Here is a 16,403-nt window from a genome sequence, read left to right on the forward strand (position 1 = left end):
TGGTGTGGCGATGGGCACGCCAGTGGCAAATACTTATGCCAATCTGGTTCTTTTCCAATGGGAGAAGTTATATGTCTACAATGGGGAGAGATATCTGAATGACAATTTGATATTTTATCAAAGGTTTGTGGACGACTGTTTCCTCTTATGGAAAGGTTCACTTGATGAGCTGAAGGAATATGTCCTGTTTTTGAATAATACAACTAGTTTCTTGAAGTTTAAGGTTGAATATTCAACTACTAATATTAATTTTTTGGACATTACATTAACTAAGAAGGATAACACTATTAGCACAACTGTGTTTAAAAAAGAGGTGTCGTCTGGTAGGTACCTCTTTGCATCTAGTATGCACGCGCCTCATGTTTTTAGAGGTATTGTCAAGGCGCAGCTAGCTCGTATTAGTAGACTGAACACTGAAAATTCTGTGTTTTTAAAACAATTGACTGAAACTTGTGATGAGTTTAGAAAAAGTGGGTATCCATCTAACCTGTTAGATCAGATTAGTGAGTATATTATATCAAATAGGGATACACTGTATAAACCTACCTTTCTAAAGGAGCCTCAGGATGTGAGTGGTCCATCCAACACTTCACTGGATGGGGTTGGCTTAAGATTCATCACTTCTTATAATACCATGTCATATACTATTAGAAATATTTTGATGAAGTATTGGAAAGTTATTTTAACACAGGAAGATGTTAAGTCAGTTGTGGATGACAAACCTCGCTTCACCTACAGAAATATGAGGACGATAAAGAGCATGTTGGCATATAAAGATTTTGACAATGCAAGGCCCATATCATGCAGTATGCTAAGGAAGGGTACATATTGTTGCCATAACTGTAGTTGTTGCTTAGATATTTTTAAACAACAAGATGGTGATTTAAGTCATGTAAATATTTTTGTTCATCCAGTTTCTAAGAAAACATTCACCTTCTGCTGCTCTGCTACTTGTATAACAAGCAATGTGGTTTATCTGGCAACGTGTGAAATCTGCCCTTCCTTTTATGTTGGAAAAACCACGAGAAAGTTAAAGGATAGAATTATAGAACATAAGTCCAACATAAGGAAGGGTAGTAAAACTAATGCCTTATCTAAGCATGTCAAGTGTTACGGGATTTCCCATAGATTCAAATTTAGGGCTATTGACAAGGTCAATATGTCCATTAGAGGTGGGGATTTGTGTAATTTATTGGACCTTAGGGAATATGAGTGGATTGTGAGGCTGTCAGCAGATGTGTTCCCAGGTTTGAATGCAAGTGTTTCATTAAAACCAGTTCTGGTAAAGATACAACACACTAAGTTGAAATGAATGTATATATATATATATATATATATATATATATATATATATATATTTTTTTTTTTTTTTTTTCCATAATATTTTTACACTTTTTGTATTTGATGGTCAAGTGTATTTGTAATTTTATACGTTGCATATCTGTATGACTTGTTTTTACGGTTTTTAGATAGGTTTTGCACTTTATTGATCATGTGATCTTGGCTGCGGGTCATATGATGTTTGGGCTTGTATTTAATCATGTGATTTTAGTATACCTTGTGTTAATCATTGAGAAAGGGTTTTTATGCCTGAAAGCTTTGTTGTCTGATAAAGGTGATTTTGCTCAACAGTTGTCTGTTATTCTATTCGTGTTCAGCAGTGTTTGTTGCAGTACAAGTTGATTATGCCAGGTGGGGATCATTATTTGATATTTTAACAAAGCCTTTTGTGCTATTTTAATACCATTTAGGATGCATTCTTTTTTTTTCAAAACAGGTTTATTGTTTTAACATATAAGAGAAATATCATAACAATTTTATACAAGTAATTAAAAATAGGTATTATTATAATATTCAACAAAACAATTAAAGTATTTACAAAGACATCCACTACAATCAGATCAATTAATTAAACTAAAATACCATGCTATTGAAATTAAAATTTTTTTAACAAATTTTGTAAATTATCCCATACAATAAAATAAGATGTTTTTCTATTTGTTCTAGTCCTAATTGTGTTTATTTCCATATGGCACACTATATTCATAACATTTTTAAATTCATTAAACGAAGGAGGTGTATCTGAAATCCAATTTCTAGTTATTATTTTCCTAGCCACTGCTAGAATAGACCATAACAAGGGAAGCTTAACCTTTTAACACTTTGAGGTACAGGTGTGTTGAATAATATAAGAGATTTAGAAATAATGAAATTATCTGTAAAAAGAGCCTGCAAAAATTCATTAATTGACTTCCAGTATTCTTTCAATTTTATACAGTCATAAAACATATGAGCCCAGTCAGCATTAATTTCTACATTACATCTCTTACATAGATTATCTTTATTATTTATTTTATTCATCATCAAAGGTGTATAAAAAGATCTATGTAAAAATTTCCATGTATAACGTCTCCAGACAATGGAAGATGTAGTTCTATAAGCAAATTCCAATATATATTGTTTATCTTGTTGATTTGGTGGGTCCCCATTAATAGAAGTGAAATAATTCCAGTATGAATCTACACTGTAAAAAGTTTCTTGTCTGATAACTTTATGTATGTATGAAAGTTTACCTTTATCAGAAACTTTATGTTGTAAATTTAATATCAGGTAATCAATCAGTGTTGGAATAGATTCTTTAACAGTTATAGACATTAAATCTATTTTATCAATGAGATGTTGTCTAAAGGTCTGAACCTCTAACCAGCAAGTTTCTCTTAGGTCAAATTCTTGTTTTAAGAAATCTAGATTTTTAACTTTATTATCAGATATCAACTGATACCAGTACTTTAGATCATTATCTATAGCTAAATGAGTTCCTTCAGAAGTAGATGACAAAAGCATATCCTGAGTATACATTATAGGAAATACAATAAAATTCCATTCCCTATACTTAGGGTGCATGAATATAAAGTTACGATAACTAATAATAATATTTAATGGGTAACAAACCATATGTTTAGGTGTAATAGGTGAAGTACAAAATTCCTTTAGTAACCATAACATGGAGTTATTTACAATCATATTTTTATGTGTTAAGGAGATTTTCATGAAGTGTATACTAATTAGCTCCCAATAATCTTTCCATTTTGTGACATATGACTGATCTATTAATAAAGTAATAACTTTTACAATAGAAGAGATAGTATATAAATTAATGTCTGGAAAAGAAATACCCCCATTGAGACCAGCTATTAGTATGTTTCTTTAATGCAATCCTAGGTCTATTAGGTGCCCATAAGAAATTTAACATTATTGTGTTCAGTTTCTTAATAATTATTTTTGTAGGTGGAAGTATTATTGATTGTATTAAGTATAAAATCTTGGGGAATATTATCATTTTAATAATTGTAAGTCTCTCCTCCATAGTAAAAAACATATTATTCCAGGTATTAAAAAGATTTTGTATATTAAGAAAACAGGTATTATAATTATTATATATAATAGATTTAATATCTTTAGGTAGTATTATACCTAAATAAGTTATCTGACCTGAATTGGGTACATATTTAGTAAAATCACTAATGAGAATATTTTTTCGTGTATATATAGGTAGTATTTTAGTTTTTTCTTCATTGAATATTAAACCAGAAATACTTTTAAAATTCATCATGTTATCAAATAGAGAATGTATAGAAGAATTAGATTTAGGATGCATTCTTGTAGGTTAAGAAATTTAGGCATCCAAGCAAAAAGGAAATGAATAATATTGTCCTTTGCCATATTCTGCTGTTACACCACAAATTCTGAGATTATATTTCTCCAAGTCATCTACATTTTGTAGCTGCCAATTATTGGTTTTAACAGAAATGTAGTTTCACCTGCTGCTGCTTTTCCTAGCTTACCTTCAATGTCATTTAAGTACTTAAAATCTGCAAACCTTGTTGCTGTAGCATAAACTTCAAAATGTCTTTCTGGTTGCTGGAGTATTGTGGTACACCATAGTATTTGTTCTTTACTTCTAGTTTTCAAATAGCTACAAACTGATGAAATGCATTTTTAGTGAAATTTCATATGAAGCAGTTTTGTAGATTTTTTTCTTATTCTTTAGGTTCCGATTCTTAGATTACTGGTAACAGGAAATATTTTTCAATCCCACAAATTTCTAACTTAATTTTGTTTATGGATGTGTTTTAGATAATATTCTATCAAAATTAGCATTAGCTTTTAGTTGTAACTTAGTAAAGATCCATTCAGGTCAACATTTGTGCAATTTAGATGATTATTAACACTGGCTTTCGACTGTAACTTATTTGAGATGTCAGAAATGTTGCCGGGGGGGGGGGTCTTTACTAATTTAAAAAGAATTTAAGGTAAAGGTGACATGGTCATTGTTTAGTGGGAATGAATAATCTAAAGGTGTCCTCTTTCATGGTGATGCACATATTACCCAACACCCTTGCAACCATGGGTAAATGATAGCTGCTTAAAATTCCTCAAGTCAGCTCAGGACACCTGCATATCAAGCCATATTGCTGGTATTCACTCAGTTGCTAAGACCAAGTTATAGATGAGGAAATATCTGCCTGTCAGACTGGAGTGAGATAAGTAACCAGTGACAACTGATTGCACCCTTTGGCTTCATCTTACTATTAAGGCAGTACAAGTACTGGGCAGGAAACTGTCTAACCCTATATTGTGTTTTAGCTTGTTTAGGGCTCTTTAAATTCAGTAACAAAGGAGAAAAAGTGTTGAATAACACAAGTGATTAAAAGTGTTGAATAACACAAGTGATTAAAAAGTGTTGAATAACACAAGTGATTAAAAACAAACAGTTGAGGGTAATTTTGCTGAATTTATAATTTAGAAGCCTTATTTCTGTCTGAGGGCATTAATATCTCTTCAGATAGTAAAACATGGTTTAAAGATCCAACATGAGTACCGCCTATTCTAGGCTGCACCTCTTTTCATTGCAGTAGATTCCAAGGGGAAGGTAGCAAGTTCTTAATATTTGTAAAAGAACATTTAAAAGCCATAAGCAAAGAAAACATAACTCAGAACAAGAAACTATTTATACAATAATGGTTATCAGTGATACTGGATATATTATCTCAACCAACTGTAAACTATATGTCTCTTTTACAGAGCCAGAGATTTTTCCAGGTAAAGTTCCAGATATAAAAAACAGTGAAAATATATTACTTATGACTTGATAAAGTTCTCAGTTTTGAAGAAATATCTTCAAATATTAACCAAATATGATAATCAAAAAAATCTGCAACAAACAGCATGAAATTCATATAGGGAAAACTATTTATCCATCAACACTCCAGCCTTCCATCCACAACCCCTTTTTCCCATTTTTACACATGGAGTTGGGGAGTCACTTCAACACTGACAATCATCTAGAGCCAAGGTTCACACTGCTGGGTGGCAAAGCATATGGTTGTTCTTCCACACCACACACTCACATTCACACTCACACCTATGGCTAATTTAGTGTGTCCAATCCACCTACTATACATCTTTGGAATGTGGTGGGAAACACACGCAAACATGAGGAGGACATACAGACTCCACAGAGAAGGCAGCCCAAATGAGAATTGAACTGGAGAACTTCTTGTTGTGAAATGACAACACTATCCACAACAACACTGTGCCACCTTAAAAAGTCTATGCTGATTTTTTCCCCATCTGTTGTTATACTCCTTGTAATTAACATTGATCTATAAAGCCTTCACTCCTGACCCTTTCTTTTCTCCCGTAATGCTCAAACTCATTCCTAAAATCTCTTCCTAAAGCCTTAGTCAGCATTTGCCCTCAGTTTTGTAACACCTGTAACTAAACTACATTATACCAAATCACATCCTAACACTAGCACCTAAACTATGGGACTCGCTAACTTATCTAAATTAACTCTCCTCCTACAACACATTTAGGGCAAACTTAAAAAAAAATAAAATAAAATAAAGCTAAATACCAATCCTAAGACCCAGATCACATATCATAAGTGTACCGTCTCTCCTCTGATCGGGCCATCTTGGTACCTCTGCTGAAGTCTCTACCCTCATTCTACTCTCCTAATTGTACACCTCCCTTTTTGTAGTTTTATTCACTGGAGAGTGGGATTGATTGGTCAGTAATAATTTGCTTGCCATCACATTTTATATCACTGCCTGCTTATCGGATGTAATATTTACATTGTAATCACCTGTCTTATATATCTTTTACACTGTAATGTGATATATTCAACTGGACTGCTGTTGCAATCGGTCCACTGAGTTCAGTACAATTCTCTGGCAAACAAACTTAAAATAAAATTAAAGAAAAAATAAACAGCATTGGGTCTTTCATAGCTCACAAACCAAGACATTCTGCCTATTCTTTGCTCTGAGGTGATTTAAAGAGAGTTATATTAATCTGTTGGGATAATGCAAGAATTTAAGGCCTTTAATGTTCTTGATTCAAAATCTTTGGTGCCGTATTCAATGACAGGTTTGATAAAAGAAGAGTATAGAACTAGGATAAATTCTTTGGGTTTTGAGGATATTCTCTTGGATACTAACTGGGTCAGATATTTAATAGTGCTTCCACCATAGTCATGAAATCTTTAAAAGAGAGTTGTCCACAAAAGTATACAGATCTCATGTCTGTCTGAAGAGGAATATTATTGTATATTATAATATTATATAAGGTGGCAGCAGCTTTTTTTTTTTTTTTTTTGCTAAATGCAACTATGCTGCACTTTATTGCATTTAGCTTGACATTTTTCAAACACTTGTGTATGTGCGCATTTCAGCCTTTGATGTGGCTGTTTATTGTCAGTGAATGAGAATATAATACTGTAGCAAACGTGGTCTACCATACTTCTGGGGTACTGGCAGCATAGATGCCTACAAAATAAGTGCCAAATAGTAGGAAGCCCAGCACTGATAAGAGTTACAATGTTTATGTTCAGAGATGATCTCAGCAGCAATCACACCTTGGAATCTGTTATAAAGTCAATTTGCAGTCTAGGAGACAGTGCAATAGTTTGCATTAGTTATGTCTAATGTTTCAATAATAGCAGAATGGGGTATAGTTTTAAAAGCCATGACAAGTTTGAGATAAGCAACATGCACTGAGTGAAAATGGTACAGGGTCCATGGACAACGGTCAAAGAAACTTACTAGGTTAAGGAGACAGGACCTGGCCTAGACAAAACTGAAATAATTGGGGACTGTGTAAGTTAAGTTGCTTCAATCTGCATAAATGAGCTTGGATATAATACAGTCCATGGCTGTGCATGTAAAGCTGCTGAAACTGATGATACCCAAGTCCATAGAGGGGCCAGCACTGTATAGGGAAGTCGCAGTGGCTGTTCTCCAGGTATCAGACACACACCTTGTGGATAGGCGGACACTGAACAGTTTGAGTACAGACTTGGACAGTGCATACCTGGCACTGACGGGAATGCAGCCTGATTTGTTTGACCCCATGGGAATGTAATCACTGCCAGATCTTAAATATAAGATTTGTTCCAAAGTGAATTCAAGGGAATCTGGATTCTCAGGGATACTGGTGGCAACAATGTTATGTGGGGCAAAGTTAGCACCAAATATGTAGGGATCAGAATACATGCTATTAAGGATGATTTTAGTGTATTGTTGGACATTATTCATTAATTTCCTGGCATAACTGAAGAAGGATTTGTAGTTTCCTTTGGTATCTGCAATCTATAGCAGTCTTTAGCTTCAACTCCATTTTATATTTTCAAGCAGTGTTCTTATATTTCTGCACAGTCTGCAGGTATGGGGATGGGGATTTCTTACAATTGTTCATTATTTTCCTTCTTTTGTTGTGCATTTTTTAATATGGATATTCCACCAGAGAGGTTTATTCCTGAATTTACCACTGCATTTAGGGTAAACTGTCGCTCGTCTGGTCAGGATAAAACAGACGGACATTTGTGGGTTCTGTTCAAGCAGCTTTATTACACACAAACATCAGGAATGAGGCTTTGTAACTTAAACTTAAATAAACTTATATCTGGCTGTTCTCTCAAAATTGCACTGCTGCCTGCACGTGCTCACTATCAATATGCACGTGCTTACATCTGGAAATGCTTCTTAAAGGTACATACACACGCTCTGTTCTAAATCCTCCTTCTTTGAGAAATGATTCATATACTAAATGACAGTATTCAATGACATGCAGTCTACAGAAATGATCTCTTGACATGTAATTATACAGAACTAATTATTTGACATGCAGTCATACAAAATTACACTTATATAAAACAATCATGTCCAGGCTGCTGTGTATTTTACACTATGTCTAGAAATATGACTTGATTGTGTAACATAAAAGTCAGAATGGGATCTAGGAATGGGGACTGTCTTCAAGGAATGTTCAACTTTGGGGACAACTGGGACATCATCAGGAATGGGAATGGATACTGAGACATGTTCTTCATGGTTGCTCTGAGATCTAGTCTGTATCACAGGTATGATGTTGCGTTATCATTTCTGATACAGGAAGAAGTCATCTGCTGTTGCTCTTGTACTCTTTACCCTCAGATTCCACTAAGTAGGATCTCGACTTGGCACATATACCTCTCACTTGATCAATTCAATCAAAGCTTTTTGCCATTTGCATCCTCACCGTCTCTGCTCCTTTTAAACGGATAAAGAAATCTGCTCCATTTGTCACAGTTGGACTTCTGAGACCACTTCTTAAAAGGTTAGGCTTCCTTGGTGCCTAATGTTAAAAACATTAGCAGTCAAACTACAACTGATAGGCAAGGTTGTTTTGGTTTGCCTACACAGAAGTCTCAGAGCAGGCAAGCCAAGTTGGTTGTCACGGGGAATATTTCTGAGATTAAGTAAATTCAAGATGATGTCAGTATTATCATGCTTTGACCTCTCTAGTAATTGCTTTGCATTCTGTATGGCAAGTTCAGCAAGGCCATTGGACTGCGGGTATTCAGGACTACTAGTGACATGGATAAAGACCCACCCTTTTACAAATCTCTGAAACAATTGACTGGTAAACTGAGAACTGTTGTCAGAAATAACTTTGTGTGGACTACCATGGACTGTGAAATGATGTTTTATCTTAGTAATAACAGCACTGGACGTCAGGTAGCAAATCGATCTCAAACCAGTTTGAATAAGAGTTGACCAACACTAAGTAATACTGACTGTTCCACTCAAAAATGTAAGTGGCTACTGTTGACTAAGGTAGTTCAGGAATTTGGCTTAGCTGAAGCGGCTCTTTTTTGAAAATGCGGCTTAATACTGTTGCACATTGAACAAGAAGAAAGCACTTTATCAATATCTTTTGGCAGAGAAGGCCAAAATACTAGTCCTCTTGCCCTTCTTTTTGTAGAATCAGAACCTGGGTGGTCACAATGCAAAATCTGGATGTATTCACATTGTAAGGAGGTGGGAACAATAACTTTTGGACCTTTGAAAATGATACCATCTTCTATCAGCTTTTCGTTTCTGTATGGCGGTAAACAGGATTGCTTTGACGGCCATCCTACATTGATGTAGTTGACCTTTTGCAAAACTGGATCAGTGTTTGTATGATCTCTCAGCTCAAGTCTCATGGTAGAAAAATGATGCACTTAAATGACATCTACGTCAAAAGTCTCTACATCAAGCTGTTCCGTGGTATTTCTGGTTGATCTGGATAAGGTATCAGCCAGATAAAGACGTTTGCCTTTTGTATTGACAATTTGAAATTATACTTTTGCAATTTGAGCATTATTCTTTGTAGTCTTGCTGGAGTTGAATGCACAGGCTTCTTTAAAATAGTGACTAGAAGTTGATGGTCAGTTTCTATTTGGATAGCTTGGCCATAAATATCATCATGGAACTTTGAGAAGGAACTTTTGGTAATTCTGTTCACATGTTCGATTTGAGCATACTGCATCTCGTTTTGTGTAAGAGTTCTAGATGCACAAGTGACAGGTCTACCCTCTTCAAGATTAACTGCATCAAGACCAAACTTTGAAGCATCACAGGAAAGAACTACTGGTTTGTGGACATCACAGTATCCTAATGTAGGCAGGTTGGCAATTTGCTGTTTGAGATTATCAAATGCTCTCTGGTGTTATTCTAACCATGACCAGGCAACATTTTTGCATGTTAGCACTCTCAAAAGCTTGGATAACTCACTAAAGTCAGGGATACATTTGCCCAAGTAGTTAACCATACCAAGAAAACGCTGTAAAGCTTGGATATTGCCTGGAGTTGGCATGTCAAAAATCATTGCTTGTTTAGGATAAGCCTGTACTGGTAAATAAATGACCCACATAAGTAACTCCTGATAGTCTGAATTTACATTTCAGAGGATTGAGCTTTAAATTCACTTCATTCACTCTGTCCAGAACTTTCTGTTATGCTCTGTTTCACCACTGCCTCCAACCAGTAAATCATCAACTATTATTGCACATGGGTAGCCTGAATAAATTTGCTCCATTGCACGCTGAAAGACTTCACTGGCAGAATTTATTCCAAAAGGCATCCTGAGGAATCTGCATCTACCAAATGGGGTATTGAATTTAGTTATTAGTGAAGATTTGCGATCAAGCATTACTTGCCAAAATGAACTCTCTTCATCTAAGGCAGAAAAAACAGTGACATTTGGCATAAAGGGGGCAATTTCCTCAACTATACACATAGGAAGATGAGGTCTTTTTAATGCCTTTTTCGAGTCTGTTGGATCAATGCATATTCTGATTTCATATGAATTTTTTTTATGAGCAGCTACCATGGAAGACACCCACTCAGTTGGTTCTGTGATTGGACAAATCACACCTTGCTGCACCATTTTGTCTAACTGGACCTTGACTTTGTCCTGAATTGCTACTGGAACTCTCCTTGCTGGTCTAACCACTGGACTGACCTCTGGGTCTACTTTCATGGAGTACACAACTGGAAGACTGCTTAGCATGTCATCGAAACATCAGCATACTCAGAGAAAATAGCATCAGTAAAGCTGAAACTGGGACATGTGCTTACATGAGGTGGTACTTTGGTAAAAGAAAGCAGTTTCATTCTCAAACTGTCTCAGAAGACCTGTGCAGTCATTATTAGTCTTAAACTACATAAAACTGCAAGCTGTAACCATTCCCAGCCGAATAGCATAAAAGCACTACTGAGCCTTCAGTTTGAATCTTTTCACCTCCATAAGCAACAAGCTTTGCACAATTGGCCAAGTTAAGTTGCTCACCAGCCTTCACTTTAGAAATGTTTCTGCTGACATCACATTATACTTTAAACCAGAGTCTACTTTGAGCTTTGTGGGTTTGCCATTGATCAGGACAGTACAAAATATTTCATTCTTTGCCAACAAATCTATGGCATTAACCTTTTCACCGACCACTGATACACCATCTACATAGAAAGTAGAGTTGCAGTTCTCTGCATGATCAGCTTGCTTTTTTGAGTGACCTTTCTTAATAACTGAATGAGGCTTCCTTGATTTACAAAACATTTAAAAATTATTCCATTTTTTTACACTTGTGGCAATGCTGACTAAATTCTAAGCACTTCTCTTTTTTAGACTCATGATTGGCATCACAATTATGACAGTGAACAAAAAGTCATGATTTGGGTTTTGCTAACTCACCCTTATACTACACTGAGTATACCCTTTTTTACTGAGCTAGTCTTGGAACTAGCTAGAAAGCTACGGGATCTTCCAGAAAACCCAGCAGGGGCTGCAGATGCCATGTGCTTAGGCCAGTTTCTGCTTGCCATGTGTTGCATTCTATCTACGTTTGCTCTAGAGGCTGTTGAAACCATGCTCTTATCACTCGTAAGCATACTTGGGTGCCTTTCTTGGAGCTCATTGATTTGACAAATCTGTATGGCTTCACCTAATGTTAAATTACTGTCACAAAGCAAAATCTTTCTCACTGCAGCACTATTAACACCACACACAAGCCTGTCCTTTATTAACTCATATCACTGACTTGAGAAACACAACTAAAGTGTGCAGATTTGGTAACTTGAAAGATAAGCTGCAAAAGTTTCACCTGGCTTTTGGTCTCTTGTATAAAATAAGTGGCTCTCTAATGTAACATTTGTCTTGGGGTTGCAGATTTCTTTATGTTTCAAGCACTTGGGTTCCTCCCTTGATTCAGCCAGTACCACAATATGGCAGTTTTCCCCCTCTCCTGCATATACTGCTGGTGCATGCACAGAGGAATGCTCTCTTTCAACAGCTTCTAACCCAGCTAAGTTAAGCAAAATGAAGGCCCTTGTACATTCATTCTTGTCAGAAAAAGCTGCTTGTATGAAAATATTATATTCCTGCTCAAATACTCTCCAATTCTCTGCTATATTATGATCAAACACAAGTGGACTAGGTCTGCAAAATGTCTGTGCCATCTCAAGATGCAGTAGTGAAGGTGCTTGAAATTATGTATGAACATACACACACACACACACATACACACACACGCACACAATATATTTATATACATCATCATCTTCTTTTGGCTGTTCCCGTTAGGGGTCACCACAGCGGATCACCTGTTTCCATTTCTTCCTGTCTTCTGCATCTTGCTCTGTCACATCAACCACCTGCATGTCCTCTCTCATCACATCCATAAACCTTATCTTAGGCCTTCCTCTTTTCCTGTTACCTGGTAGCTTCATCCTTAGCCTCTTTTTCCCAATATTCTCAGCATCCCTCCTCAGCACATGTCCAAACAAATGTAATCTTGCCTCTCTGGCTTTGTCTCCAAACCTTCCAACCTGGGCTGACCCTCTAATATACTTATTCCTAATCCTGTCCACCCTTGTCACACCCAGTGCAAATCTTAACATCTTTAACTCTGCCACATCCAGCTCAAACTCCTGCCTTTTTGTCAATGCCACTGTCTCCAACCCATATAACATAGCTGGTCTCACTACCCTCTTGTAGACCTTCCCTTTCACTCTTACAGGTACTCATCTGTCACAAATCACTCCTGACACTCTTCTCCACCCACTCCATCCTGCCTGTACACTCTTCTTCACCTCTCTTCCACACTCACTGTTACTCTGAACTATTGACCCCAAGTATTTAAACTCATCCACCTTCGCCACCTCTACTCCATGCATCCTCACCATTCCTCTATCCTCCCTCTCATTCACACACATATATTCTGTCTTAGACCTTCATTGCTCTTTTCTCTAGAGGATATCTCCATCTCTCCAGGGTCTCCTCCACCTGTTCCCTACTCTCACTACAGATCACAATGTCATCTGCAAACATCATAGTTCCCGGGGACTCCTGTCTGATCTCATCTGTTAACCTGTCCATCACCATGGCAAATAAGAAAGGGCTCAGAGCTGATCCTTGATGTAACCCCACCTCAAACACATCTGTCACTCCCACCGCAGACTGCACCGCTGTCACACTACCCTCATACATATCCTGTACCACTCTTACATACTTCTCTGACACTGCTGACTTCCTCATACAATACCATAACTCCTCTCTAAGCACCCTGTCATATGCTTTCTCTAAGTCTACAAAAACACAATGCAACTCCTTCTGACATTCTCTGTACTTCTCACACAACACTCTCAGAGCAAACATCGCATCTGTAGTGCTCTTTCCCAGCATGAAACCATACTGCTGATCACTAATCATCACGTCCCTTCTTAACTTAGCTCCCACTACTCTTTCCCATAACTTCATGCTGTAACTGATCAATTTAATCCCTCTGTAGTTACTACAGCTCTGCACATCACCCTTATTCTTAAAATCGGTACCAAAACACTTTTTCTCCATTCCTCAGGCATCCTCTCACTTTCCAAGATTTCATTAAAAACTCCACTGCCATTTCACCTAAACACCTCCTACGCTTCGACAGGAATGTCATCTGGGCCAACAGCCTTTCCATTCTTCATTCTCTTCATAGCTGTCCTTACTTCCTCCTTGCTAATCCATTGTACTTTATGATTCACTATCCGCACATCATCCAACCTTTTCTCCCTCTCATTCTCTTCATTCATCAACCCCTCAAAGTACTCTTTCCATCTGCTCAACACACTCTCCTCGCTTGTGAGTATGTTTCCCTTATTATCCTTTATCACCTTTACCTGCTGCACATCTTTTCTAGCTCGGTCCCTCTGTCTAGCCAATCAGTACAGGTCCTTTTCTCCCTCCTTAGTGTCCAACCTTTCATACAACTCTCCATATGCCTTATCCTTAGCCTTCGTCACCTCTCTCTTTGCCATGCACCTCATCTCCTTATATTCCTGTCTACTTTCTTCATCTCTCTGACAATCCCACATCTTCTTTGCCAACCTCTTTCTCTGTATACTCTCCTGTACTTCCTCATTCCACCACCAGGTCTCCTTGTCATCCTTCCTCTGTCCAGATGTGATACCAAGCACCTTTCTAGCTGTCTCCCTTACTAGCTCTGCTGTAGTTACCCAGCTATTTGGTAACTCTTCACTGCCACCCAGTGCCTGTCTTAACTCATCCCTGAACTCCACCTCACAATTACCCTTTTTCAATTTCCACCATTGATCCTTGGTGCTGCCCTCACACTCCTCACACTCCTCCTCCTCTTCTTGATCACCAATATCATCCTACAAACCACCATCCTATGCTGCCTAACTACATTTTCTCCGGTCACCACTTTACAGTCTCCAATCTCCTTCAAACTGGCCCTCCTACACAAGATATAATCCACCTGTGTGCATCTTCCTCCACTCTTGTATGTCACCCTATGCTCCTCCCTCTTGTTAAAATACGTATTCACCACAGCCATGTCCATCCTTTTCACAAAATCCACTACCATCTGACCTTCTGCATTCCTTTGTTTAATACCATACCTACCCATCACTTCCTCATCCCCTCTGTTCCCTTCACCAACATGCCCATTGAAATCTGCTACAATCACCACTCTCTCACCCTTGGGTACAGCCATCACCACTTCATCCAATTCACTTTTCACATCCATTGCACACCCAACTTGTGGAGCATACTCACTAACAACAGTCATCATTACACCATCAATTTTCAGCTTCATTAACATCACTCTATCCCACATTCTTTTCACCTCCAAAACACTCTTAACATACTGTTCCTTCAGAATAACTCCTACTCCATTTCAACTCCCATCCAAACCATGATAAAACAATTTGAACCCACCTCCGATACACCTAGCCTTACTCCCCTTACATCTGGTCTCTTGCACACACAATATACCAATCTTCCTTCTGTCCATCATATCAGCTAGCTCTCTCTCTATACCAGTCATACTGCCAACATTCAAAGTTCTGACCCTCACTACCACAGTCCTAGCCTTTCTCCTCTCTTAATGCCTTCGGCCATGCATTCTGCCTTTTCTCCTCCTTCGGCCAACAGTAGCCCAATTTCCACCAGCACCCTGTAGGCTAACAGTACTGGTGGCGGTCATTGTTAACCCAGGCCTCGACCGATCTGGTATGGAAATATTTACTGGTGTCAGCATAAAATGATTTGGCGAAGTTTTACGCCGGATGCCCTTCCTGATGCAACCCTCCCCATTTATCCGGGCTTGGGACCAGCACAAAGAAGTGCACTGGCTTGTGCATGCCCAGTGGCTGGGTACATATATATGTGTGTATATATATATATATATATAAAAAAAAATATATGTATATATATATATATATATATATATATATATATATATATATATATATATACACACACACACACACACACACATATATATATATATATATATATATATATATATATATATATATATATATATATATATATATATGCCAGAACATGAAGAGAGACATGGACGAGCTCTCCGATCTTGTAGCCCAGGCAGGTATGACCCTAGCCCTGAGTAGCATTTTGCCATCACCCAGAATGATACTGCAGTACAAGGACAAAATGATTGACTTCAACAATTGGTTAAGATTCTGGTGTCATTCTAAGGGGATCCAGTATCTGTCTGCTTGGGATGACATGGTCGACAGACCACAATGCTTTGCCACAGATGGCCTACACCTGTCGCCCCTGGGATTCCGGATACTGGCTAAGGCTCTTACTGCCCCTATAGTACCTTTTTTAGGCAAGGTTCAAATAACAAATTCACCACCATAACAGGAACAGGCAAGCAAAAACTGAGGGTAATGTTGCTCAATGCTAGAAGTCTAAATGTCAAAATGCATTCACTTGAGGCACTCCTTAAAATGGAGAACATTGATATCTGTGCAGTGACTGAGACCTGGTTCAAGGCTCCAGAGAGCACCCCTGCACTACCAGGCTATAACTCATACCACACTTTTTGGCCATGTAACATGCATCGAAACACCAAAGGCGGAGGTGTATCCATATTCATTAAGGATATCCACATCTCCAGGCTAGTTGCTCAGCATAATGCATCCAAGATTATTCAAGTGCAACTAACTCTGGGCAAAACTGCAATCCAAATTGTAGCTTGCTACAGATCCCCCACCATGCCC

This window comes from Protopterus annectens, chromosome 2.part0, assembly GCF_019279795.1.
Source record: "Protopterus annectens isolate FY-2018-M chromosome 2.part0, PAN1.0, whole genome shotgun sequence".
NCBI classification, from domain to species: Eukaryota; Metazoa; Chordata; order Ceratodontiformes; family Protopteridae; genus Protopterus; species Protopterus annectens.